At 55.6% G+C, this 27967-nt stretch overlaps 1 protein-coding gene across 2 annotated transcripts in view; it reads right to left on the bottom strand.

The window, feature by feature from the left end:
* DLGAP4 (DLG associated protein 4) overlaps window positions 1-26988 on the bottom strand; it is a 134823-nt gene extending 107835 nt beyond the window's left edge. For both annotated transcript variants that reach the window (XM_030502805.1, XM_030502807.1), the window contains exons 1-2: window positions 26629-26988; window positions 4581-4716 (exon numbers count right to left, since the gene is read on the bottom strand). The gene's annotated coding sequence lies outside the window, so the exon portion shown is untranslated. The remainder of the gene's footprint in view (window positions 1-4580; window positions 4717-26628) is intronic.
* Between the last annotated feature and the right edge of the window lie 979 nt (window positions 26989-27967).

Genomic DNA, 27967 nt, shown 5'->3' with positions numbered 1-27967 from the left:
AGCCAGTTCTCTTGCCACACACACAGCACTACTGGGCTATGGGGAATCCACAGCAAAACAATCCATGTGTTTCCTGGTGCACAAGTTCCCTCATCACGAAGTTTTTTGGGAGCCAGCTTACTCAATGTTTGCCACCATTATCTAGGGAGAGAGAACTTGGTTTTGTGTTACTTAGCCCAGATGCTCAGGGACTGATGGAGTGTGGAAGTCCAGGGACAGTGTCCACAGGGTCCTTTACAAGCCTTTTTGGGGGTTCAGCCCCTGGGTGATGAAGGGGACAGGAGCACTGTGGAGCTGAGATTCAGTGAATGTGCAGGGGGCTTCCTATAGAGAGCCCTTTTGCACCAGGGAGCCTCTCATGAGGAGTGCATGCTGCCTCTAAAAGCCATGACTCTTCCTCCCTCTATGCCCTTGGAAACCAAGCAAAGAGGGATGCAGGGAGGGAGATGATGCTCTCAGGAGGGCTCCTACCAAGGGACAGAAAACGCTGCACTCCTGGTTCAGTCCGTTTGTTCCTAATGGGACTGTTCATGCTGATGAAAGCTTAGGAGGAGAAAGGAAAGAAACAAAACAGAAACCTCTAAGAATAAGGGACAGCAATGCCCAGCAGCAGTGGCCTGGAGGTGGATTTCATGCACCAAAGCTTCTGATAAGAAGCACCATGGGGATGTGTGGGGTCAGGAGCTGCCAGATTCACCTGGCCTTGGCCAAGCTGGCCCTGCAGGTCTGCCTGTGCAGTCAGCCAGTCCGACCTCCCCACCACAGCATCCTCCTGTTCACCTCTGTGAATTTATTCAAGCTCAACTGTTCAGAACAACCATCCACTCATCCATCCATTTATCCATCCACTTGGCCATCTGCCCCTCCATAGTTTTATCTACACACAGCCCAAATCCATCGGCTGGCTGGATTGCTGTTTATCAACGAAGGTAGCCAGGCACCTATTAGGAACTCCATTTATTAGCTCTGGTGTGCGTCTATGGGTTTCTCTACAGGGAAGAAGGTGTACTCTACTTCTGTGCCAGCCGGAAGGTGGATCTGCAGATCTCTGGGCACTGACACTGCTTTGAGAATGCGTGGCCTGGGGCAACAGACCGCAAGCCTTAAAATCCATCCTCTGCTTTTATCCAGTCTATAAGCTCACAAGCTTCCAGAAGGACTGCAGATGTCTCCACCAGTGGCCTTCAGCATGCAAAAACCAAAGCAATCCCACAAGCATATGGGGGATTGACCTGACTCTGCAAGGAGGCCAGACCTCTTCTCTTTGAAAGAAGTGCTGGAGCCTGCAAGTCAGGTGCTAGGTTTCATGGCTCCATGTTATTCATGTCGCCCTGTGCTAGTAATCTCCAGGTTGAGCATAGCTCAGAGCATCCTTCCCCCACCCCTACAGAAACACTACTGCTCCAGGCTGTGCCAAATGCTTGGTTACAGAAGCGCTCAGGGAATACATTCCTCTCTCAGGAGGAAACCTAGAGGGTATGGGACAGAAGTTGGGCTGAACAGTGTAAATACTTGCCATCCCTCTTTCACCTCCTCCATCTGTACTCAAGGAAGCAAGAGTTTGTAGGGGAGCAGGCCCCTTGTCCTTCCTGAACAGGTTGGATCCTGACTTTGAACCAAGCCCTGGGATAATCCTGCTCCCATTTACTGGCAATTCATTTGAGCTTTTGATTTCTCACAATCTATAGGCAGTAGGAGGATTATCACGATACAGCCAGACTCTGGTGGAAGGGGTTGTTTTGCTTCCAGATTCCCTGGGCAGAAACACAAATGCAGAGTGAGACCAGAGCCCTGATGAGACATGAAAGAGACAAGCAGTCACACCTGCATTTCCTGGTACTTTCAAGAAGGGTTATTAAAGCAGAAGTCCTGACTAGCGATAAGAAGCAAGTCCCCTTCCTGAAGACACGTTTCACTGAGCACCATGCATCCCACCACTGTGTTCTGCTCCTGCAATGTGTCCTTCCCAGTGGCAAGGGCAGCTCTCGCTGCAGAGAGATGCCCACAGCTCCTCCCTCCTGAGCATCACTGAATCATCGCCCTGGATGCCAACCCACTGCCTGGCCGCGCTATAAAGGATGCAGGAAGCCAACCCAGCAGTGCAGCTATGCATCCCCACAGCCAGGCTGTCCTGAGCTCTGCCATCCTGGCACACCGCTGCTCCATGTGGCACCCACACTTATAGACCAACGCAGCATCTCCAAATGCCACCGTGGAGTCCAACACCATAGCAGCACAGCGGGGATCTTCCAGGCAGGGCAGGAGCACATCCTGTGCACACATCCTTAAGCCCTGACCCTTGAGCCTCACAGGAACATGAGAAAACATCTCATATCCAGGTCAGAGAGGAAGAACCTGGCCTGTCTCTGCCCCCACGACACAGTGTCCCCAGTGAGCTAGGCCTGAGGAATGGTTTGTCCCCACCTGCCCCACTGCTGGGCACACAGGGTCAGGCTGCAATTCCCCCCTCTCAAGCATTCCTGCTGTGCCAGAGGACCTGGCGCATGGCTCTCGCCTCCCAGCATTTCCAAGGCAGCAGTGTGGAAGTTGGCATCAGCACTGTGATTCACCTTCCAATTTCCAAGGAGCTACTGCATGCCAACAGACTGCCAGGGGGGACCATTCCTCCCCATCACTTCTCTGCTCAGGAGCTACAGAAGAGGCTGGGAGGCACAGAGGAGAGAGGCTGGGTACACACAGGCTGGAGGTATATGTAGATTTGCATCCTCGCCCTTTCCTTACAAAATAGAGACAGGAAAACAAAAACAAGGGGAAAAACAGCCAAATATAGCAAACCCAACAACTCTGATTTCTATCATAATGAATAAATGAAATGCATCCCAAGAGGTAATTAAGTGCTTCAAACCAAATATGTGTTACCTCCATAAAGTAAAACCCAGAGAGAAATCAAGCAACTGCAGTTAAGGGAGAGGCAGATAGGTGCTTGCAGTGGGGAAGCAGGAAGGGCAGACAGGACTGGTGCTCTCACTGTACCATGCAGGTCCTGTGGCAGAGGGGCAATCCCAGAGTTGGAGGCGTTCCAACACCCAGGAGTGTTCCCAGTGTTCTCCTACCCTAAGGACATCATTCTGCCCTGTGCAACTATTGATCTTCGTGCCCATGGGGACTGTGACCATTTGCTCTCAGGTCTCCCATCCCAAGTTGGACACCAGCTTTGTGTCCCATCCTCCTGGACAGAACATTCAGGAAATGCTCAAGCCCATCTGATTTCATTTCCTTCTGGCCCTTTCCCTGTCCTTGGCAGTGGTGGGAGCTGCCTGGAGCATTGTTGTGTCTCAGTCCTCACCAACCCATGTGCTCAGCTTGCGTTGGTAGGGTTTGCTGTTTGTGCATGTGCTGTTCAGGAAAAGGGCTGGAGAAGGTCTTTTCTGCAGTGCAGAAGGGGATGAGGTTGTGGTTGTGCATTACCTCAATCCAAGACAGTAGTCATCCCAGGTGCACACCACATCTCTCCATGCATGTATGCCCAACCTCCATCCCTGTCCCCATGGGTTTGGCTGAGCTGCTGATGGAGCCAGTGTCACATCCTGGGACATGGCAGGAGATATTTCCTGGCACTGGGAAGGCGTATGGTTTATTCCTCCATAGGTTTGCCTTGTTTATTCACTGTCTCTCAAGTGTCTGCTGCTTTCAGAACAAGTACCTTCCCAATGGACCTTAGCATCTGCAACAACACTGCTTGAATCCAGAGCCTTGCCCTTTGCACAAGCTCATCTCCCTCCTTGGAGGAGAAATACAGGCTTTCCATGTGCTTGAGAGGGCTGCAGCTATTCCCTGCAGAGGCCTCCTTCTCCAGCTTGCTGGAGGCGGGTCAAGCACCTGCATCCTCCTCTTGCCCACCTAGCGCGCAGCAAGTCAGGGACCTTTGAGACCACCACATGTGCTAAGAGTGGAGAGCAGAAAGCAAACCCTGGTGAGGGGCAGCCCCATGGATCCCACTGCGTCTGCAGCTTGCAGGTATAGGTAGGTGCCTCCTGGGTCTGCTTGCCATTCAGCTCATGGCTGGCCTGGTCTCCATGGGCTCTGCCACACCGTCACAGTAGGAACCTGGATGCTGCCATGTTCTGGCATTGCTGCAGCCCTTTCCAGCATCACAGCCATCACCCAGAGCAGACACCGTCACAGCTCTCCCTGACATCAGACACATCTGTAACAGAGTCCTCCAGCCATCCTCTGCCCCAGGCCACCAGGGCCATGCCAGCACCTCGCATCAGCTCTCCTGTCCACCCCAACAGCCCCTACCCTGCCAGCATTACTGCAGGTATTTAGAATCACAGAATGATTTGGGTTGGAAAGGACCTTAAGATCATCCAGTTCCAACCCCCTGCCATGGGCAGGGACACCTCACACTAAACCATGTCACCCAAAGCTCTGTACTTCTCCTCCTTTGCTGCCACTCAATGCTCAGGCTCTCTTTGTCTCTCTCAACATCCCGAGAGAGGAGGAGCCCACATCTTCCCAGCACCCACAGGCTCCTCTGGCCTTTCTCCCCAAGGAAACCCCATGGATCAGGACCAGGATCTGCGGGGCCCTGCCTCAGGCCCTGCTGGAGCACTCACAGTCCGGACGCTGCTCTCCGCGGGGACTCCGCTGCCGTCATTCGCGAGCTGGGGGCCGGTGGTGGTCCATGCGCTGGCTGCAGGGTGCGCAGAGCCAGGCAGCAGCTCTGTGGCCGTGCTCAGCAGGCTCCTTGGGCTGGGGAGGCAAAGACAAGCGTGAGTGCAGGAGGCATGGATTAACCCCAGTCCCTTCCCCGGCACAGAGCAGTCGTCCTCCTCAAGTGTTGGAGGTGCCCAGACTCCAGATGTGTCACCACCTCTCAGGTTCAGAGTACACCCGTACCCAGCATCTCCCACAGGCACCTCTCTGGAGCCAGCCCTCCCTGGCTCCCCATGTGCCCCTGCCTTCCGTAGGAACACACCAAGAGGAGCTGACCCACAGGATGCCCATGAGAAGGACTGGGAGAGCCCTCACAGGGAGCCACCCATGCAGAGAGCAGTGGTCTCAGCTCCCCAATCCCTCAGCAAAGCAAGAAGGAACTCAGCAGGAATGCAAGTCCATCCCTGGCTTCTCCAGCCCTGCTCCAAGCTTCTCCAGCCCTGCTCCAAGCATGGCCATGGACTCATGAGCTCGTCAGGAACAACCAGCCCACTATGAATGCGTGGCAGTCACACTGCTGAGGTCAAATCCCCAGATGTCACCCAAACCTCTGCTAGGGTCCTGTTGAAATGGACAGCACTACTCCCCTGACTCCAAGGTCTCCATGGACCAAAGACTGGGTTCCAGCTTGATGAGGGTGTCCAGGATGCTCAACAGACTCCGGCATGGTGAGGAATTCACCCTGCTCAAAAGCAAACTTTTCCCCTTATGGCTGTTAGTGTACGTGGGACATCACACAGCTGCTCCCAGAGGCTCAGAGGAGAAATGGGGTTCAAGCCAAAACAGTCAGATGTGCCACCAAGCTAAAGAACAGGGCACCTTCCCACTGCTTTCAGTCAGCGTGTCTCACTGTGCCAGTGACATGCACATCTGTCCTCCCCATGCACTTTGAAAAGAGCAGCTTACACTCTGATCAGATTAAAGGAAGAAAACTGCATTGCAAATAAATCCAGGGAGGGAACTGACTGCCTGGGCTTTAATCTGAGGGGAGCCTTTAAGATAAGAGCATTAAGAAGTGAGGATAAAGCAGCCTTGGTGCAAGAATGGTCTGAGCTGGTCCCTAGTCCGGGAAGCAGCACAGCAGAGCTGGCTGTGGTGTGCCCTGGCACCCGAGGGCAGCTCAGCACATCCCTTCAAACATGACCTGTCCTTCCGTGCCTGCAGCCTTCTCAGTGCAGGAGATGGGGGAGCTCTAAGAAGGGGAGAGCACAGGACACAGAGAATTGCTCCAAAAGTCATATTTCATATCAGGAGCCTGAAACCCCACATGAGAAGAAGGATAGCACAGTCCTCATTAGGGAACTTTAGAGTAGGGAAGCATCTCTCTCTATAGTGCTTCCTTCCACTAAGAGGATCTGGTACCTCCCAGCTCCGACTGCACTTCAGCTCCAGGCTGACACTGGATTCCCTCCTCTGGGATGTCCTTCTTCTGCCTCCTGAACACCAGAGATAAGGTGCACTCTGCAGAGCTCTGCTTCTTCAGAGGCATTCACTGAGAGCCATCACACAGGTGATCTCCAATCCCAACCCATGCCCAACAGATGGGAGAGGAGCTCAAGGCACACACAGCCTGGTACAGGTTCTTGTGCACTCAGGTGGTGAAGCCCTGGCTCTGTGCACACCTTCGTTGTGCTCCTGGGATGAATGGAGACAGCCCCGCAGGTTGGTGTAAGTAATTGAGGAAAGAACGTTTGTAAGGCAGGAGACAGCTGGATTAAAAAGGTGAAGCCCAAAAAGCAAATGAAAAGAGAACAATTGATGATGGATGGGAGAAGAGTACCTGAGCCCAGCATTTTCCTGGATATGCTGTTGAACAGCAGCAAGACAAGAAGAGCTGAGATCAAAACACTGAAAGATCCTGAGCAGCCACGAGGGCTTGCAGGACCTATTGCAGTTGCAGAGGCACAGTGAGCTGCTGAGCTCCCAGCTTCTCAGCCTTGGTGGGACACCCTGGTTCTGGTCCCGCAGCCCGTGCCTGCTCTATTGACCAGCACTAGTATCACTGATTGCAGAGGCTCAGCACACGGAGGTCTGCAGAATGACCATTACTGCGGGTCCAGCACAGGCCCTCCTGCACATCTTCTGCTGCACTGTGTCATGTCCTGGCCCTATCTCCGCAGAGCAGAAACCCCCAAACATCTGGTGTATTCTTTTTTGAGGGCATTCACAGAGATCTCACAGAGCACACTATAAAGGTCATTACTGCCATTTGCTGTGTCAATTGCTGCTGGTCAGACAGCGTGCTTGGCAAGGGGGGAAAAGAGATTTGGGTAGAAATAAACCATACTGCGTTCATAAGACAGAAGAGTTCAAAACTCCTGTTTCTGCACTAGATGCCAAGTGGATACTGACCACCCCTGCAAAGACAGGGGCTGTGACCACCAGGCAAGCTCGCTGAGGGCCTCAGGGTAAGTCCCATCCATGGTGCACACCACTCAGCACAGCCCAGGAACCAGTCTCCCCCCACTCTACTTCCTTTTTCCTCAGGACCAAAGCAATCTCCAATAGGTTTCAATTCTTCTTCCCTCAGTCCCAAACACTAACCAGAGCCTTTTATTCCGGCTGCCTCCCAGGTCATTCTCTGCCAGCTCTAAAACTCAGCTAGCACTGAGAGAGCAGGTGTGACTGCCTAATTCTGAGCAGGTCACCTGCTACAAAGCAAAGCACAAAGCCCTGCTTGCTTTTCTTTATAGAAGTTTGCTTCAGTGTCCTGGACAACCCCAGTATTCACAAGACCTTGAGGCAAACCCAGAAGCATTTGCCAGTGGCAGGAGGTTTCCCAGACTGGAAAGTGCAAATGGTAAGGTTCATCCCAGCCCCATCGTTTCCCAGTGGGCTGATGACAGTGGCATGAGGCTTGCACATCGCCAGTAGAAAGACCTTCCCCAGTACTTTATGAGCCCTACATCTGCCTTGCAACTAGGTATTATGAGGTACAGAGGGGCAATGACTTGCCAAAGGTCACAGGGAACCAAGAGAAGATCCAAGGATGGAGCTTTTATCTCCTAAAGCCCAGACTCTCGGCCTCTTCATCCAGCACACAAGCAGACTAGGAGCCAGAGCAGCCAAGAGCATCCACCTTGGAAGGATGGGCACTCTTGGCAAGACAGTACTTGGTCTGTGCAACACCATTCCCTGAGGAAACTCTGGTTTATCATCAGCACACTCTGAGCAGCAAGATGAACACATCAGGCCATAAAGCAGCCTTTGAGGAGAGCTGCCAGGATCACTGAAACCACCCACAGAGGATTTAAAATCCATGCTGGAATAGCAGTGCCAGAGTCCAGTGCACAAATACAGCAGGACCCATGCTTGGGGACACTGGTGCTGGGGTCTGAGCCATCAGATCCTTCCCTCCTTCCCCCAGTCCCAGCTAGCACAGAGGGCATAAGTTCTCCAGAGGAGAGGCACTGCTGCTCCCTTCATGGGCCAGGCTGGATTCGGGTGCTAATAAGTTGGAAAGGACAGGGAAGATGTATTTCAGCAGTCCTTCAACTCCAGAGGTACTTCAGCAAAGTAAATACCCCATAAAATGTTCATCTAGCAGCTATATTGTAGTGCACAGGTTCATTCACCTCTGTTCCCAGCGTTCTCCTTCGAGATGAGCAGTTCACACTGCTGAGGTTTATGATGGAATCACACAGCAAATCCTGGGTCACTGCCAGGGAGGTTCAAGGGATGCAGAGCAATGGGGCAGCAAAAGGGAGAAACCCAACCCTGTGTGATGCTCAGCCAGGAGTGCTGGAGGGAAAAGCTCTGGATCCCATCACCCAGAGCTCCATCCCAAGGCCATGGCCAGCATCCCCACCGTGCAGCACCGCGGGGCAGGAGCACCACGCTCCATGGCATGGGGAAGGTGTGTCCAAGGGCTGCTGCAGAGCAGCTGCTGCGAGCGCTTGCTGTGGGGCACTGCCATTGCCAGGCTGTTCCCTCCATCTGCTGAACCCAGCACGTTTATTTTTGTGTTTCCAAGTTTGATCGGATCGACTCTTCCACTTGAATCTAATGAGCGCGCTGAGCTGAAACAAACACAATCTGTCCGTGGAGGGCTAGGGAAGGATGTCTGGGGGCACTGCAGAGGCACCATGGGGAGCCTGCGGTACCCTCATGCACAACCAAGAGAGGTTTGGTAGCCAGCAGAGCCCACCCCTCGCTCCACACATCTGTGCGTGCTCCAAGGGCTGAATACCTGAGCATGGAGAAGTACCTCCGGAGAGAAGAGCATCCTCCTCAGGCCCTGATCTGGGCACGTCTCTGCTGTTTCCTTCCTCTCCTTGCCTGTTTCCTGTGCTGCTTGACCGTCTTTCCAGCTAATTACCCCTTGGTGCTGCGGGCATCAGCCACGTGGCAGTCAGCATCTGCCCTGGCTCCCAGGAATGACCTTGGCTGCTCAGAGGACAGCGGGAGCCTTTTTGCCTTCCAGGCTTCCCCTGAGCCAGACAAGAAATCTTCAGCACATGCACATCCTTGCGGTTTGCTGCTCTCCAGTTGCAAACTCATCTGCACCAGCTCCACCAGCTCTGGAGGCGCCGAGCAGATCAGGACAGGTCACCTCCACAAGGACCCTCCAGCACCGACTCCCTACAGAATCTCCCCAGTAGGACTTACCACCAGTCTCAGGCTTGGAAGTTTTTTCCAGCCTGTTTTTCATACCCAGTTTCATTGCAGTAAATCCTCGAGGCAGGTTTGTTTGCATTCCCGCGGTGTATGTGCGGTGGAGAGGGGAGCTCGGCTGCACTGCTTTGGTGTGAAAAGCCTCAGGGAAGAGCAAGGGCTGGATCCAGGATCCTTTCGGAAGCAGCCTGGCTGGGTGGTATCACTGCCACTGTCCCATTGTGCTTCTTCCCGCTGTGAGGAGTCAGACGGAGCAGAAAGGAGGCGGCTCAGCAGAAGACACTCCACAGCTCTCCACAGCAGGGAAAACAGCCCTTGGGAGCATCCGACCTTGCACCGATGGAAAGCCCAGGAGCCGGTGGCTGGGACACCATTGGGGTGGGAAGCAAGCTGTCATCTGGCAAACTGTGGGTGCTGCTTAGGCAGCATCTGGCAGGCTGGAGGCAGGACAGGCTCCTCGGGCTGCCCATCTGCCTGTAGGAGCTCGGCCAAGGCTGCCCAGCCCCGTGAGGGCAGCTCCACACAAGGAGAGGGCTCAGTGCATGGGGATGAGCTGGTCATCTGCTCCCATGGGATGGGAGCTGAACTCCGGGAGCTGAGCTGGTGGCACAAGCTGAGGTCCCCACGTCGAGGGTAAGGCAGCTGTGTTGGCTTAACCTTGAGCCTCGCTGCGGTAAAGCTTTGTATGCGGATAGATTTCCTTTAGTCTCCTCCCCAAACAAAATCCCCCAACTCCCTCCAGCCATCACGTTTGCAGATCCTTTTTCCTTAAAATAATACCTAAGGCCATGCTGTGAGAGGCTCGCTCCTGCCCTGCTTTAATAAAGGGGGAAGATTAAAAGACCAGGAGAAGATTTGCTTTTGCATTGCCTCGCTGTTGCTCCCAGTTCTGTGGTCTCTGTCCTTATTTCTCATTCTCCTTTCCAGGAGCTGCCTGTGACCCTCTGATAATAACCTCTTCTCTCCCAAAAGCAGGCAGTGTCCTTTCTTGCCTGCACAGCCAGAGAAATGTCATACTTCCCCTTTGATGTCAAGATAATGTATAGATGTAACATCATGTGTATACGTGGCAAATGCAAACAGCCAGCTCTCTGTCTCAGATTTGGTAACTTAGGGAGAAAAAGGAAAAGCTAGGGAAAAAAAACCACCTTAAAGTGAATTTCCCCCTGTCCATCACATGCACACAGAGCTGCCTCTGCCCTCCCTGGAGGCCTGGGACTCCCAGATGGCCAGGGCTGAGCCAGGGATGTCCAAGGCCCTGCTGATACCAGGGGTCCTGCACATCCAAGCGCTGGGGCCAACGCTGGCAGGTCTCTGTGCCCACAGGACACCTCTCAGTCTGGTAAGATGATGGGACAGCCATGAACTACCCTGTTACAGCAGAACAAGTAGCTCAAACCCTGTGGTGCTGTCAAAAGCAGTTTGGAGGATGGATTTGCAGGAACCGCATCCACAGGCAATGCAGGTGCTGGGGCTGTCCCACTGAACCCCATGTCCATGTGGGGCTGAGCCTGCCAGCAGCAGCCCTTCTCCAGCCCCTGCTCCAGGATTATAGGAGCCTGTGAAGCCCTCAGAAACTCCCACTGTTCCCCCTTTACAGTCCCTCTGACCAAGGAGGAGTTTCTCTGGTTTACATGAACTGGAACGTGCCTGGTTATGACAGAGGATGAGCCCTTTCCCTGCACTACAGGGGTGAGGCATCACCCCTCCAGCTACTGCTGCCCTGGATCCATCCTCCAGACACCCCCCTCAGCCCCAGGGATCAAGCCCTGATCCCTCCAGCCTTCACAGCCACCCCAGGAGGGCTGTGAGCCACCCATGTGTGCTGGCAGCACACAAAGGAAGTGTTCTGATCCAACTGATAGTGTGATTTATATCTACCCCAATGCCAGTGCTGGTGTCAACACTCCCACTTCACAGGGAGTGAAGTGGTGGCTTGTGGTGGGCTTGTGATGGGTTGGCCTCTGGTTTGCCTACACCAGGCAGTGAGTGCTGGGGGCCACCAAACCCTCCCTGGCGAGCGTGACGAGCGTGGCAGGTTGGAGGGTGAAGCCCACGGCAGTGATGACAGGCTTCTTGTGATTACCTGCAAGCACTTGCTCACCCTGGCTTCGTGATTCACTGTTGGTGGCACAGCGTAGTGAGATGGGGTAGAGCTGGGGGAAGCTCATCTGCTGCAGAAGGACCAGGACTAGGCAGATGATGGGCTTCTGTGCCCATCACCGACCTGGCTATGGCCAGGAGGGGACCTCCTGCAATCAGCACACACCAAAGGGGATGTTTCACTTGGTGGATGACCAGGACAGCAAGCTTGGGCATGCTGGTGGGACATGCTCTCTTGCAGAAAGCCCAAACCTGTCCCCCTCTGGATCCAGCCTGTGATGGTGCACAAAGGTCCTGCACGGTGTGGTGACCCTGTTCCCATGCTTTGTTCCTTGCAAGCCACTTATAGCCAGGCCTGGCTCAAACCTTGTCTTCCAGGAACCTCTTGTTCATCCCCGAAGCAGACTCATAACTTTGTGTAAGGCCAGGGACCAAAGTAAGTGCAGCTCCTGAGGCTTCCCAGCTCTCTGTTCCAGCCATGGTGCCCCCTCCACTCCACTGACACCTCCTCCTGCTCCTCAAGAAACTGGATGGTTCTCACCACCCTCTCCATGGACGTGTGGGAAGCTGCCTTGGGGTGCTTCTGTGGGGGTTTGCAAGAATGAGCACCAGAACCAGCATGTGGGGTTTCTGCAGCCTCTACATGTGCAACGCTCCAGCCTTGCTGAGAAATCACTTGCTTTCTCATGTTACCTTTGGCTCTGATGCAGACCCTCAGCACCAGAGGAGCTGTGGGGAGCTGGGACTGGGATAAGCTGATGCCTCCTTGTCTGTGCTGCTCACCTGCCCACTCTGAATGCCCCAGACCACTGTCCTATCTTAACAGAGATCTGGGAGAAAGGTTGAGTTTGTCTCAGTCAGAATCACTAAGAGCCCTGGAACTCTGCTCAGTCATTAACTGGTGAGTAAAGCGCGCTCAGTGAGTCACCAGTGCTATTATAAACACTTGCTTCTAAAGGCTGTAGAAATGCAATAGGAAAGTGGTGTTCCTTGAAGTCACTGCTTGTAGCTGCTTCCTTCCATCAAGATCTCTGCTCTGTGACCAGGGATGGCTCTGACCCCCCTGGCCTGCCCCCTGGGAACTTGCCCCCCCCAAGGCTGTGCCTCCCAGGGCCGGGCTCTTGATGCCAGGGTTGACAACACAACCATGACCCTTCCCATGCTTTGTGGCTGCACCTCTATTAAGCCATTTGTAAAGGTTAATGCATGTGGGACAGAGATGCTTTCCACAGATTAATTGATGCTGAACACACCACAAGAAAGGGGCTGCTCAGTGCCATCTGTAACATGGTGAGGGCTGCATGACCCTCTCCTTGGTCTCATCAGCCTGCACAAACCACTGATCCTGCCTGTCATTGCTGTTTTAATAAATCTATGAGCTTCCTATGGACCTCAACACCCATCATCACCCTGTGCCCACGGGTCTGCCTGCTGCCCTTCTCCCCACTCCACACCACAAATACTTTCTTCTTCACTGCTCTTATGCATGCAGGGAAGCTGCTGTGACCCCGCTGTGAGCCTCCACCTCCATCCCCACCCTCTGCCTTGCTCCCTAGAGCATGGCCTGGTCTGCCCAAGGGCCACATGGAGATGCTGACAGTTGGGATAGGCTGTGGCTGTCACACCAAACTTGTGCCTCACATGCTGCTCTTGACAGCCACCAGCGCAGCCCATCTCCATGCTGGCCTCCTCTCCCTGCCCATCTCTCCTGGGTCCTGCTCACTGCCTTGCCCTCTGTGCACCTCCCTCATTCCCTCTTCCTTTGCATCTTATTTTTCCACTTTTTGGCTTTTTTCCCTCTTCTGCTCCCAGAACTCATTTTGTCCTCAGCCTTGGCAATGCAAACACCAGCACACCTCAGACCAGATCCACACCAGGATGGGTTTGCCCTGGGGAACTTCCCCCATCCCAGCCCATCCCAGCTCCAGCGTGCCCCTGCCCAGCCAGCTCGCCAGTGGTGCAAAGGGCTCCGGCTCCCACTGGCGATGCCACCCTGCCACCTCCACCACCCTGGAGACAAGCAGGAGCTGAGTTGTGGCCAGCCTGCTGCTGGGGCTGCCACACTGATCCTTTTACACTTGGTATCACAAAGAAAAACAAAAACGCCAAAACTCAGAAGAAGGAAGATGGAAGGTGCATTGGACCAAACAGACAGGGGAGAGGACCCTGAAGGAAGCCCTTCTGCTTTACCCCTGCCTGAACACCTTGCTGACTGGGGCATGCTCTGCTCCATGCTGCCATTGCCTGTGTCCTGCCCAGGCTCCAGGGCTAGACACTAAGATCTTCCTATTCAAAAGGATTACAAATTACTGTCTGATCCACTAATTAGGAAGGGAAGATGAGTGTGCTTCTGACAGTGATGTTTAGCAGCCATTTAGAAATTGCTCTGAAGGCAGCAAGGCGCTGTGAGCACACCGCAGCGTGGAGCCGCATCTGCTCCACACCACCATGCCCAGGACCACCCCACTGGCCCTACCGCTAGCCCTGGGATGCTCTGCCTGATGCCATCTCCAGCTCCTGCAGTGAGCCCTGCCCTTGTGCAGAGCTCGCCTGGCTCTCAAGGATGCCCCCAGGCCATTTGGCTCCCAGCCCCGCTGCCATTACTTCATATTTATTTAACAAAATTAAAACCTGCTTAGTGGGGCCGATGGAAGGCAGGGAAACAAATCAGATCTTGGTGGTGCTGCTGCTGCAGAAGGGCAGCCTGGCGCCAGGCTGGAGGCCACCTGCACTGTCTCAGAGGGACAAGGACCCTCCTTCTGTGACTGGCAGGTCACAGTGGGGGTCTGGGCAGCAGCAGGCAGCAGCACAGCAAGCACCCCAGACTATTCATGCCACTTCCTGGGGTACCCCTTGTCTCTTTCCCTGTGTTGCTGGTGGCTGTTTGGGAAAGGACTCCAAGAAGAAAGCCTCGACTGGCACCTTGGTGCTGTGATGGGACTCCCCGAGAGCCACGGGCAATGTGGTCCTTGTGCATGCAGAGAGGCATGGCCATACTGCCAGGGCCACCCCAGCCCCACAGCCAAGGGCAGGGACATGAGGGAAGCAGCCCCGTGCCTGTGCGTTTTGGGTGATGCCCATGACAAGAGACTGAACATCTCCTGCAGGCAGTGACCAGAGACAAGACACTGTTCCCAGCCAGGGAGGAGCAGAAGAGCTGGCCTGAGCCCCTTCTGAACCCTTCCTGTCTCTAGAAGGGCCCCGTGTGGCTACTCACAGGATGAGCTCCTCTCTCCTGAGTGAGAAACTCCAAACCAAACAGAAGATCAGGCAGGTCTAAGGCCATCTCAGGAACTGCTCTGCAGTTTTGGCCTTCCCAAAACTCACCCTCGTGCTGACCCTCATTCCTCAGCATCACACCCCTTCTAAAACCCAACCCACTGACCGGCACAAAGCCAAGCATTTCAGCTACCTCCAGAAGTACTCCATGTTATGTGCAAAGACTTCCCATAGGAGTGAGCAAAGAGCCAGAGCTTGAAAGCATGAGCCACATCCTGAGGGCACAAGGGCAGAACTACCCCTGTCCTCCATCCTCAAGTGAGACTCTACATCTGTGGATCCACGTAGACTCCCACCATGCATGGCCTCGGTGCTGAGCAAGCCCTCTGGCACAACCCTGGTCCAGCACCATCCAACACAGACGTGCAAACACGACGGAGGGCAGAGGGAAAAGAGGGGAAGCCTCAGCAATAGGTACAGGCACCCGCAGAGGAGCAGCTTCATCACAGAGATGAACCCAGCCAGATTAAGGTATTATTAGACTGAGTTACAGTGATATTAATGAGTGCTTTCAACTTTAATGAAGTTAATCTACCTATAAAAGCTCTTTATGCCCATAAACGTATGATCTGAGAGAGAACAGGACTTTCAGCCGCATTTTTACAACATTGGAGTGCGGGTTTTGCAGACACCTCTTTAACAGGCTCATTTTTCTGATGACTCCAGTTACTCTTGGAGCAGGGTGCAGGTGGCCTGGGTTTGATTCCCCATCACTGGGCAAAACAAGAGGGTCAAATCCTGCTTCAGACCTGGGATGACCCCCTCAAATGCACACATCTGGACTTTCTCCTTCCTCCTCCTTGTGAAACTCCCCATTCTGAGCAATGCCAGCTGAGGTCCAGGTACCAGAGGACATAAGGGCTCCCTAGGGAACAGTGCCTTTCCCAGGCTGGTCCTCTTTGCCTGGAGGAGAGAACAAATGGAGCTAAATGCCTGCTATGGCTGGTGGCAGTGGCACTGCTGCTGTCCCAGCGGCTCCTGAGCCAGTGAGTTAATCATTCTGTCCTCAGATGGGAACTGGACCTGTCTCCCTGGGGAGAAGACCCTAGCACTGAGCCCAATGTACAAAAATATCCCTATACACCCTTCTGAGAAAGGGAGATTAAAACATCTTTACCAGCGTAAACTGGTAGATCAGCATAAAGAGGCGTTCGTGGAATCAGAGTTCCTTTTTCCTCTGAAATTTGCCTTGGTTCATAGAAACCTCAGTTGTTTCTGCAGGCACTTCCCATGAGGGATGTTCCCAGAGCAAATTCTGACCCCAGACCTGGATGGGAGCTTGGCAGAGAGACCCTGATGGAGCTGGTGGGTGCTTGGTCTGAGCCCATTCCTGTGGAGGAACTGGAAGTGGCTGGAGGACTGGAGATGCTAAACACATTCCTGGCTGCTGGCAGGGGCGAAAATGGCTGGATTTGATGGCTTTGATGTCAGAACCACAAAGCAGGAGTTCCCAAATAGCTACGGCTCATCTTTGGTAGGACCAGTTCAGGAGGGTCAACAGGAGGATGCGCAGAACACTCTGGGACAGAAATCAATAGCCAGTTACCAGGAGTCTCTGCGCTTCTGGAGCTATGCCAGGATGGTTTCATGGATGTTTTGAGCAACAAGGCTCCTTAGGGGCAGTGCAGATGCAGTTTGCAAGGTCCACTAATGAGGTTAAGAGCCTGATTCGGAGGGACCCCTCCACCTCTTGCTTCACTCTCTTGTAGGTCAGCAGGATCCACCAAAGCCACCAAACCATATGCATCTATAAAGACAACCAGGCTTCTTGGAGCACCATAGGGAAGGAGAGCAAACCAGTCAGTGCCTGGAAGTGGCTCACCTTCGCTGGGACACTGGTGTCACCAAAGTAGGGCTGCCAGGCTCCCCCGGGCCGCGGTGGCACAGAGGCTTTCTCAGGGCACTGCAAAGAACAGGGCGTATTGTCTAATTATATCAGCTCTGTCCCACAAAGAGGAGCTGGGACATGGGGTGCCCTATTTCCACAGCCCTCCTCCGGTCCCCAGCAGCTGCAGCATTGCCCGGGTACTGCGATGGCCGCGTGTCCTTCAGCCTCATCGCTGGAGGAGGGGAGCAGCATCTCCCATCACACACACAGCCAGGCTTGCCTAGCACAACTATTTGGTTCTAGGCGGGGGGAGAAGATGGTTGCCTGGGTCTGAGTGGTCACTGTCTGATGGATCAGTGGCCTCCCTCCATCCCATCCCCAGTCCCTGGACTGGGCTGCTAGCCAAGGTCTCAGCATCATTTTCTACAACTACCTGAAAGGAGGTTGTAGTGAGGTAGGGTTGGTCTCTTCTCCCAAGTAATGAGTGATAGGACAAGAGGTAACGGCCTCAAGCTGCTCCAAGGGGAGGTTTAGACTGGATATTAGGAACAATTCCTTCACCGAGAGGGTGCTCAGGCGTTGGAACAGGCTGCCCAGGGCAGTGGTAGGGTCACCGTCCTTGGAAGTCTTCACACACCATGTAGATGAGGCCCTCAGTGACAGGGGTTAGTGGTGGCCTTGGCAGTGCTGGAGAACAGTTGGACTTGATGATCTTAAAGGTCTTTTCCAACCCAGCTGATTCTATGATTCTATGATCAGATGCAGCACTTGGGGGGAAATAGCCCCTCCTGGGCAGCCCAGCAGTGCAGTCCCACAAGTGCTGGAGCTTGTGGCCTGGGCAGATGTGTCCTCACCACCTCACACATGCACCCATGCCAGGAGCCACGAAGGGGTCTGCTGCAAAGGAACTCCAGCTGGCTCCGAATGGGTGATATGAACACCCCAAGACCAACAGTGTCCTCACAGCTCCAAGTCCTGCCAGGCCAGGCTGGGGCAGTCCTCTCCCTGCCCAAGCACTTGCTTTCCTTCCCAGCTCAGACGCTGCTCCAGAAGGTCTCATCACCTGCAGGGTGGGCTGCAGTGAACACGTCCTGCAGGGCTGTGTGTAGGAGCCCATTGCAAAGAGCAACTGGAGCCATCAGGAGGTAATTGCCATCTCAGGAAGCACAGGACTGACAGCATCAGGGCTATGCCATGAGGATATGCAGAGCAGGAGAACCTGTCCGTGCTAGGAGAACTGGAATGAACACACCAACAAGAGGGTTATTCTCCCACTTTGAAGGTGACAGGCAAGGGAACTGCGCAGGAGCTAAGGGCGCTCAGAGCTGGTGTTGTAGTGATGCACGAAGAGGAGAGAGTGCCAAGGGGTTGGTGGATGGTAGAGGGTGGGAACGAGATGATCTTAAGGTCCTTTCCATCCCTAACTATTCTATGATTCTACGATCCCATTCAAAGTCCTCCAGGTTCACCTCCCAGAAATTTCCCTGTGCTCTGGAGGTCCTGGCCACAAGCCTCACTCTCCTCATACGGCACTTCTGGATGCTCCAGACAGCCAGCAACATGCCCAAATGATGCTAGAGACTTGGCCCCTCTATCTGTTCTTGGAGATGCCCGTTAGGCCTTGCTGGGACCTGGCCTTGGGGGACACCCTCATCCCTTGCATGGCGCTGTGCACCCCACCTCATCCATGGCTCTGGGACCGCTTCTGCTGGGCTGCTGATGGCAGACCTGACACAGAGCACAGCCCTGCACCCCGCTCTCATCCCGGGCATGCCAGCCTCATCCCAGGCACGCCAGTCTTATCCTAGGCATGCCAGCCTCATCCCAGGGAAGCCCAAGGGCTGCAGGGAGGCCAGGGGCTGCTTGTCCCCTGCCACCAGCCTGGCGGCGGGGCTGTGGGCCAGGCGCGGATGGGGAAGCGCTCCTCACCTGACGTTATTTTGGTTGCTAGGTGATTAAATCATCCATCTGCTTATGACAGCACGGGAGAGCAGTGAGTCAGTCCCGTTCCTACAAGACAACAAAGGGGTTTTCAACTCCAGCCCACCTCCAGCCTGTCCCCGAGTCCGTCTGTGCCTGCAGGATGCTCAGGCAGCAGAGTTGTCCATATGCAGGGAGAGCAGGGCTCCTGCCCAGTGCCATAGCCCAGCACCCTGGGGCAGGGCAGGCTGCCATGGGGCTGTGGGCATCTTCCAGCATGTTCCTGGTGAGCAGGACTTCCATGGCATCCTGGAGAGCATAGCTGGGCAGATGTAGCCTCACAGCATCACCTCTAAGGAGGGTTTTGCTTTATTGCATCTAAAGCAACTTTGATGGATCAGATGAGCCCCACTAGAAGCAAAGGGAGGTTTGCTGTTAGCCCCCCCCCGGGACAGCCCAGCACCCCCAGCACAGCCACCCAAGCACCTTCTGCAGGCTCGGCAGGGCTGTCACTAACACTGCACACGTGGAGCGGCTGTAACCATGCACTCTGGGAGCAGAGCCCAGGCAAAGGCAGCAGGCTGCTCACAGACAGCCAGACAGAAAGGCAACAGTTTGGGAGAAAATAACATTTTCATGAAGCTTTTGAAGTCTTTTGGAGGAGGAAAGTGGGAAGGAAGAGAAAGAAGAGCCTCGGCGTGTGTGTGTGTGCATGCGTGCATATGTGAGAGAGCGACAACGGGAGCCTCTCCCTGCCGAGAAGAAACCATCTCAGTTTCTCAGGTTTTGGAGAGTGTTAAGGCACTGGGAAAGTAAAGCAGTGCCCACAGAATGTGTTTGGGAAGTCCAGTTTTCACTAACAAGGGTCTGAACCACCCATAGATACCACATACACCTTCCTGCTGCCAACTGGCACACGCTGAGCTGGGGGACTGGCACCAGTGGCCCAGCACCTGCATCCCTCATCCACTCACTGGGATCTGAAGCCTACCAGGGCCAGTGGCAACCTGCCATGAGATGCATGGGCCTTTGCAGGAGCTTCGGTGGCCATGCGGAGCTTTGCTGCAGGGATGGAGCTGAGTGTCCGCCCAGGCCCATGAGAGCCATGAAGGAGAAGCCCACAGCAGGGTGAGGAGCACCATGCATGGCAGAAATGGGGCAAAACCACAGCAGAGCAACCGGGAGCTGCCCAAACCTGGCTTCCCCGCCTCCTGCCACTGCAAAACACTCATTGCCTATCACATCCCTTCCACCCCACGGGCCCTGAGCCAGGGCTCAGCCAGCACCAAGGCAACCACAGCAGCATCCCAAACCCTGGAAGCTGGACTGGTGGCCTCCCCACAGCTCTCCCCACTCCTTCCAGGTCCCCCGGCAGCTATCATGACTTCTTAGAGCAAAGAGACTCATTAACAAAGTGGAAAAGGAGGAGGAGAAGCAAGTTGAATGGTCTATCCTAAGGGACAGCACAGCAAGGAGGAGGAGGAGAGCACTCAGCATTGATCTCAGGATATGCAGCCAGCAAAGGGAGATGAACAACTGTCTGGAAAATAACTGGGGGTGAAAAGGATGAGGGGTCCAGCTGGCAGCGCAGCCAGACATGGTAGAAGCCAAATTGCTGTGGTCAGGGATGCTGCCTCCAGAGCCACACAGCCTCCATCAGCACCCCATCCACAGCAACCTCCACCAAAAGGTAGCTTGCTGAGCAGGGAGGAGGCAAAGGGAGGCCTGCAGAGCCATAGGCAGGAGGGCCGGATCCTGGGAGATACCCATGGCATCACAGAAGAAGCTTCCCCATGGCAATCTGCTCCATCTGCACTCTCTGCCCTGGAGCACAGGTCTCTCCATCCTTGCACGGTACCATCCCTTTGCGGCGGCGAGCCTGCAGCTCGCCAGCAGCAGCACTGGTGGAGGGAGGAGGACAGGCTGGGCTGTGTGGGAAGGACATTTTTCTTTAGCATGTCGGTTCCCAGTTTCCAAGCTGTCTCTGCAAGGGCCTGGCTGCTACGCTTGTGAGCAGCACTGCAGGGGATTGAGAGGAGCGGGCGCTGGGTTCCTCCTGGCCACCAGCCCCTGCCAGAGGGCATGGAGGCTCCAGGAGAGGGTCTCTGCATGACACGTGGGCAGCACAGAGGCTGCCAGCGAGCAATGAGAGCAGAAGGTTTCTCTCCCCAACTCGCAACTCAGCACAGAGTGGAGACATCAGGGAAGCAGGGGCTGCATGGTCAGCAGCTCCACAGCAGTGGGTCCTCCAGCTCTGAAGCCTCACATTGTTCTTGGCTCCCCAGCAGCAACTGTTTGCAAGCCTAGGGAGACCTGGTCTGCAGCAGCCTTCCATCCCCCTGTGGACTTTTGGCTCTCTGTGGCTCAGAGCCCATGCCCTTGGTCTCTACTGCTCCTGGGCAGCGGGAGGGCAGCTCTCCTCTGTTCTGCCCCTTCACGGCTCAAATCCCACAGGCAGACACATCCGATCCGCTGGGGCCAGGACTCCCACTCCAAGCCAGGCCAAGGAAATGACTGAAGAGCTCATTGAGAGCTTAGGTGCCCCAGTTCCTGCCCAGCCCTCACGCTCCACATCCCATCGCAGAGGGCACATAACCTCCAGTGAGCATCACCCTCCCACGCTGAGGCCATTGAGCTGTGGTGGATCTGTCCATCCGCGCACCTCCAGCCCCCAGGACATTCAGCATGCCGCCCAGAAATTACAACCCAAACCTATGCCTAGCACAAAATTGGTTTTCCCACCCCAGACTTTCCCCCCCAGCAAGAAGGCACTAGGCAGGGAACCCCACCAGTGTTTATGAACTGACAGGCTGAGAAATCTTTTGCTCTTCAGCCAGCTGAAATGTTTCAAGACATTGCTAAAACGATTCACTGGACGTTGACCTCTTCCCCAACCAGCAGCAGTGTCCAGATGAGTCTAAATGAGGGTGGGTTATTTAGAAAATGACAAACTGACCTTTTCTGATCATTCAGAAAATTGTCTGACTGTTCAGAATGAAAAAACCACTGCGAAAGGGACCTTGCCCCTTAAACTGTGTCTGCTCAATCCCAGCACCAGCCCTGAGTCCTGTCTGCCTTGGCACATCTGCCCCAGGAGGGCCCCCAGGGTCCGGGTTACTCCCACCAGGTTCAGTGCTCCCTTGCAGTTAAGGTCCAGCCAAGTGTGGGTGCAAGGCAGCAGGTCCCTGTGGGCACAGGCCTGGCTGAGGTGTCCATCTAAAGGACCTGCCCGAGTCCACAAATCCCCAGCCAAGCTGCTGGAGCAGCCATTCCCTCATGCCTCTCCACTGTGGGAATGATTAATCGGACGAGGGAAATGGTGAGAGAGCATCAACTTCATTCCCGCAGCAAAGAAACTGTGCCATTAAAATCCTCTCTCCTATGACACACACCGAGCCTATTTCAGTAATAGTTTGACAGGGGAATAACATCACTGAGCCTATAAATACCTCATGGGGTCTGCTCTGCTGATGGAGCAGTAGGACGTGGCCCTTGCCCACCCCAGTGCTGGCCCCGACAGCATCCCAGGGAAGGCACGACCATCACCATCACTGGAGCCAGCAGCTGCCTGAGGGTGAAGGACAGAAGGACATGTTACAGCAAGGCTGTCCCAGAGAAGAGCTAAGGGCTAGGGGGGAACCATAGTCAGTGGGAATGGGGTAAGAGTTGCATAAACCCTGGAGACACCAGAAGGGATGACACTGAACCAGGGGGAGGATGGAGGTAAGAAGAAGGTGGGAAGCATTCGCATGCAGAGGATATTTCCAAAGCAAACTGTGAGGCTCCCTGCAGCTGCAGCTGAGGACTTCGTTCTGACTCAAACCAGCCTGACACAGTCAGCCCGTCTCTGTCCTCCTCATGGGGCACCCCGGGTGCAGAGGGGTGTCTCACATGAGAGGAGGTACCAACCTGCTCCTCAGGGCACAAGGTGATGCAGTGAAACATTCCAGGGACATTTGCTGCACCTCCTTCCCAGCACACTCAGCACCTTTCCGAAGCCCTGGCCATCATCCTAAGCACCAAATGTAAGAAATCAATCACCCGCCTCCAGCCTTTGCTCCTCTACCAAGGCCCTGACACAATGTGGATGAAGAAAATACCCTGCCACATCTAAGGGGGATGGCAATTGGAGAGGAAGAGGCAGGGAGAGGCTTCCAGCATCCAAGCCATGCCACCAGCCATCGCAGTGCTGTGCAGCGAGGGCATGTCTGGAGCCACGGTGCTGCCACACATTTGTCATCTTGTGAAGGAAATCATGTGGGTGGCCCCCGTCCTGCAAAGACACATTGAGACAAATGGCTGAGGGATTTGGATATTAAATACTTGACGTAAGAGGACTTTCATGATACTCGTCATGGATCTTGGACTGCTCCTCCTTAAGCACAGAGTTAAGCCACTGCTGAGTAGGTTTAATACTCCTGCCTTGTACATATTTCATGCACACACCAAGCTGCCACCTAACGTCCCTGCTCACAGGCCACAGCTCTGCCCACCTGCAAGTGTCAACACTGTTCTTTAAAGCGCCTGCGTCTCTCCTGCAGAGAGACTCCTCCAAGTCCTCACCAGCTGGGCAGCACGGGAGATAAAAGCGGACACCAAACCCAAAGGCAGTTGAAGGAACAGGATCCCTCAATGTGAGAGTCACCCGAGAGATGTGCAGAAGGCTCCACGCTCCCCGGGGGATGCAGGAGCCAGACCCAGGGGACATCTAGACCATCCTGCAGCCGGCAGACTGCAGGTTTGTGGCTGCTTGTCACAACCCATCCCCAGAGGGCATACAACCATGACAGCTCTGGAAGTTGTGCAGTGCTTCCTTCAAACAGCTGGAAAGCTTTGCAGAGAGCTGCAGTGAGCCAGGCCTCATTCAGGGAAAGCTCTTAGGAAAGGCAATTTTCCTGACAGCCCATGGTCCAAACCCACCAGCCAGCTATCGACACCCGCAAGAGCCTGCTCGAGCAAAACCAGAGTTAGCATGCCAGAGTTCATAGGTTTTCCCTATGCAACGTCTCTGCAAGCAAGAAGGGGCTCAGGAATCCCTTTCTTTTGTGCACAGAAAACCATAACACAAGGTCACGCAAGGAGCCCACTGGAAACTCTACTAATAGTCACACGGTTCTTGTAGCCAAAGACACTACCCACAGGGGAAGCCAGCTAAGCTCCCAAACAAGACATGTAAGCAGAAACAAAGTGTGAAATACAGATATCTTCTGCAAAGCATCATCATTTTTATGCCATAAACAGCAGGACACACCAAGTCCAAGATGAAAGAGGTTGGTGCAAACCTCAACAAAGCTTTGCTGTCACATAGCCAGCTTTCGGCAAGGACAGACAACGGCTCCTGCCCAGGGCTTCCCCCACATTCCCAAGCAGAGGAGCTGAATTTTCACTTCCATTTATTCCATCACAAGCCTAAAAACACCCCTCCAAACTGAAGAATAAACAAGAAGGCTCCATGCTCAAAACAACTCCCTCCCATCATCCCAGCTACGTCTGCGATCCGCCCGCAACCCCTTTGCTTTCAGTAAGCACGACGAGTCCTCTCCTCAAACACATCCTCCTCATGGGAAGGGTAGGTGATGGCTTGGCCTGACTTAGGGTGACTCAGCACACCTCACCATGGTCCAGGAGACCAAAACCAGGCTGCTCGGGGCTGTGGAGCTGCAGCAAGGGGCTGCCCGCTGCCTCCAGCCCCAGGCACGGCTGGCCAGAGCGCTCGGCCAGCTGCGGCTCCAGCCCTGGGCGTGACGGATCCAGGCTGCAAGACGACGAGAAGTGAATCCATGCTGAGCTCCGAGCTCCAAATCAGCACCTTGAACCCTGTCCAGAAGCAAATGGGAGCTCAGAGCAGCTTCTGGCAACCAGGAGCTGCCTCGCCTGTGGCTGACGGGCACAAGCTGATGACTTTGGCCCGAGCCATGGGCAGCAAACCCGGGGACGCAGGTGGCTGCGGTGGCACAGGGGTCTTCCCAGGGACGCTTTCTCACTGGCTGCTCCCCTCCTCTGCGGATGGCGAAGGGACGTTGTGGGCACTGAGGGAAGCAGGAAAGCAGGCTGCCATCTGGATCCAGGACTATTCATCTCTGACAACGGCGGTAGTGGCTCAGTGCTTGGGAGAAGCCTGATTGTGGACAGATTAGAGGGGACACAGCGTGTTTATTTCTACCCATGCTGCGCTGCTATTACCCAGGCTGAAAATAAAGCCTCATTTTTCATGCAAAGATGCACAATGGTTAACATCAGAAAAGCTTGCCTGGGAGGCATGCAGGTATCAAACCAATTTCAAAACGGGTCCCCAATTACTACTGATGTTTACTCGATTTACATCTCTTTCTGGTTTGCCACATGTTTATGCTCCAAGGGTAAAATCCAGCCTGGCACCATTGGACTGGCGTGAGGGTGTAAGAAGGCGCAAAAGTCCCCTGCTGCAGCGTGGCAGCTTCCCTTGAGCTGCTCTATTCCTCCACCACTCGCAGCCGTGCTTCAAACTGTACCGGTACATCATGTACACCGAGAGGAGTGAGAAAACAGAGCTGCTGCAGAGATCAGAACTGGGCTTGCACACACCAGCTGCTGAGCCTGGATTTGGAAAAGCCCCATTTTCCTGCCAGCGTAAGAAGCAGCCCCATGTCTCAAGAGCAGGAGTGGTGGCTCTGACCAGGCATTAGCTTCCTGCAGGAAGCCTCAGGGCTGGCTCTGCTTTGCGCTTCCTCAGAGGAGAAGCCGTCAGAGGCGGATTCACGAGGCTCCAAGAGTCCATTTTGCAGGAAGCACTCCAAGATGTCCAGGTCCTGTGGGCTGCCAGCCCCGTGCATCTGCATGGGCACGTCTGCTCCTGGTGCAGCAGGTGCCGGCCCTACACCAGAATGGTGGCACGGTGTCAGGATGGTCACCAAGGCTCAGATCCTCAAAGGCATGTCGGTCCAATCGCAATGATGGCAACAAGGGTCTAAATCCTGCTCCTGCCTGGGCCTCATCCTGGACTGGAGCTTCCTCACCACGTCATGGCAGAGGCCCGTAGGAGAGTTTGTTATGTTGCATCTCTGTCCTGGAGGGGGACCAGCACGTGGGGGGGACACTTGTCTGCCCCTCCGAAAGTCTAATATAAGTATAATGACCTGACCACCACCTCGGGGCTGATCCACACCATTGCCACAGCCTGAGGGGTATGTGGGAACCCCCCACAGCCCGAGGGGCACACAGGGATCCGCCTGGGGTCATCCACAGGGGAGCACAAGGCCCTGCCCTGCCAGGCGCTGCTGGCTGAGCCCCTCTGGCTCTGCGGGATCCGGAGCAAGCAGGAGCATCTTTACACAGGCAAAGCCAAAACCTAGCGGGGGTGAGGTTCTGGCCGGCCACCCTGCCTCAGGGCAGGGGCGCAGCCCCAGGGAGAGGCGAGGGGACATGCGGGGCCCGCGAGGAGGGACGGGGCAGACAGAGCGGGACGGGGCGGGCAGGCAGAGGCAGGCGGGGTGAGCCGCAGCCCCTCTCCCCCGGGGGGCCAGGATCCCGCGGAGGGAGCGGCAGCCCCGGCACGCTTGTGCTCACAGACTCCACGCACCTCCCCACACGTGCCCGCTCGCTCCGCACACCCCCATAGACCCCAACACCCCCCCGCAGCGCGCACACATCACCTACCGGTACACACGCGTGGACGCGCAGCGCGCACCCGCACGCTCGGGCTGGGGCTGCTCCCGCACACGGGCTCAATGCGGCTGCAACGGACACGCTCAGCCCCGCACACGGGCAGCCCGCACACACAGCGGCGGCTCCGCAGTGGATCCCGCACACCGCACACACGCTCAGCCGCGGGCTCTGGCACACGCCACGCACACGGAGCGCAGTATCGCTCCCCGAGGGACGAGGCTCCGCTGTGGTGCCCGCACCCACCCTGCGCGGCCGGGGAGACCCAGACCGCTGCGACCGATACCGGCACCGGCCGCCCACCGCGCACGGACACCCGTGGGGTGCCATGGGCCACGCCCCCCGGTGGGTGCGGGATCACACACACGGTCTGAGCCCGGTTGCTCCGCAGCCGCTTAACTCCTTGGTGCCCAGCCCCAGCACCATCCAGACCGGCTCTGCACCATCCACCCCATTCCCCGCACCGTCCGCCCCGGCCCCGCATCGTTCATCCAGGCCCCGCACCATCCGGCCCGACCCGGCTCCACGCCGCCCCCCGCACTCTCCCGCAGCCCCCCGCTCACCTCGGTCCGCGGCGGCACGAGGCGGCGCCCGGGCCGGAGCGGTCCCGCGTCGGGGCAGCGCCCGCTCCTCGCAGCGCCCCGGCGGCGGCTCGGCGGGGGGCCCGGCTCGGCTCGGCCCGGCCCGGCCCCGGCCGCTGGCCGGCCGCCGCTGCCCCCCTGCCCGCGGCGCGGTCCGGCCGCCTCGCCCCTATGCGGAGGCTCCAGCAGCACCGAGGCGATGCCCATTCATTCAGCTTGTCCCCCGCAGCCCTCCCCTTCCGCCCCGCGCTCCCAGCCTCCTGGATGGAGGTGGCTAGTGATGCTGCAGCGGTACCCAGAGCCCCCGGAGAGTACAGTGCGGAGAGGAGGGAGGGAGAGGAGGAGGTAGGAGAGCAGAAGGAGGGAAGAGGAAAGAGAAGGAGAGGGAGATGGCTGCCCCCAAAACCAGAGCTGGATCTGGAGCAGACTCTGGGATTTCCACAAGGAAATCAGGGCAGGGAGCGGAGCGGGGCCGGCACAGCACCCTCCCTCCAGCCGGGCACCCAGGGGTGCTGTGAGGGCGGCAGAGGCAAGCAGAAGCCAGGGGAAGGCAGGCGGTGGGCACGGCCCCACGCAGGGCCCAGAGCAGTATCAGGGCTCCCCTGTGAAAGTGAAATGTTCTCCTCCTCCAAGTCAGGGCTGACACCAGCCCGGGGATCATCAGCCACCCCACCAGGAGCTTGACTTTAAGGACATGTAAAGCTCTGGGGGGACCTTTTGCTGATATAGCCAACCCAATGCACAGTCTGCATGCTCTGCCCCACATCTGCCCTTGCTGCCTCCCATCTTTGCCATCATCAGGCATGGCTCCTCCACAACCTCTGCACAGCCAGGACCCCCCCAAAAGGCACTAGCTCCACGTGTCCCAAGCCTCAGGACAATGTCCTGCACACCACATCAAAATTTCTCAGCTTTTCCTAATCTGGGTCTTGCTTAACCCTCTGGAAAATAATCCACTGGCCATCTGCCACAGTGATTTACAACCTTGCACAAATTAGGCTCAACTGTTCACTTCTCTTTTACCCATGGCTTTTGGTCATTCCATTGCATGTGTGCATTCCTAGGAACCAGCTTGCCATGGGTTGGGGTGAACTTGCCAGGCCTGGCAGCCAGCACTGGGCTGCAAGCAAGTGTGCTTGCTCCTCACAGTTCCTCTGATCTTCTTAGGATGCTTTGGTCCTAATGGGTAGAAGACATCCCCCTGCTCAGCCTGCCTAACCCATATCCTCCTCTCCTGGGGAGAGCCGGGGAACCTGTGTGGGGAAACAGCCCCTCTATTCAGATGCCCCTTCAAGGTATTACATACGCTGAGCAGATGGGT

The sequence above is a fragment of the Strigops habroptila genome, chromosome 13, assembly GCF_004027225.2.
Source record: "Strigops habroptila isolate Jane chromosome 13, bStrHab1.2.pri, whole genome shotgun sequence".
Classification (NCBI taxonomy): domain Eukaryota; kingdom Metazoa; phylum Chordata; class Aves; order Psittaciformes; family Psittacidae; genus Strigops; species Strigops habroptila.
The sequence above is the reverse complement of the archived record's forward strand: the minus strand, read 5'-3'. Positions and strand labels throughout refer to the sequence as shown.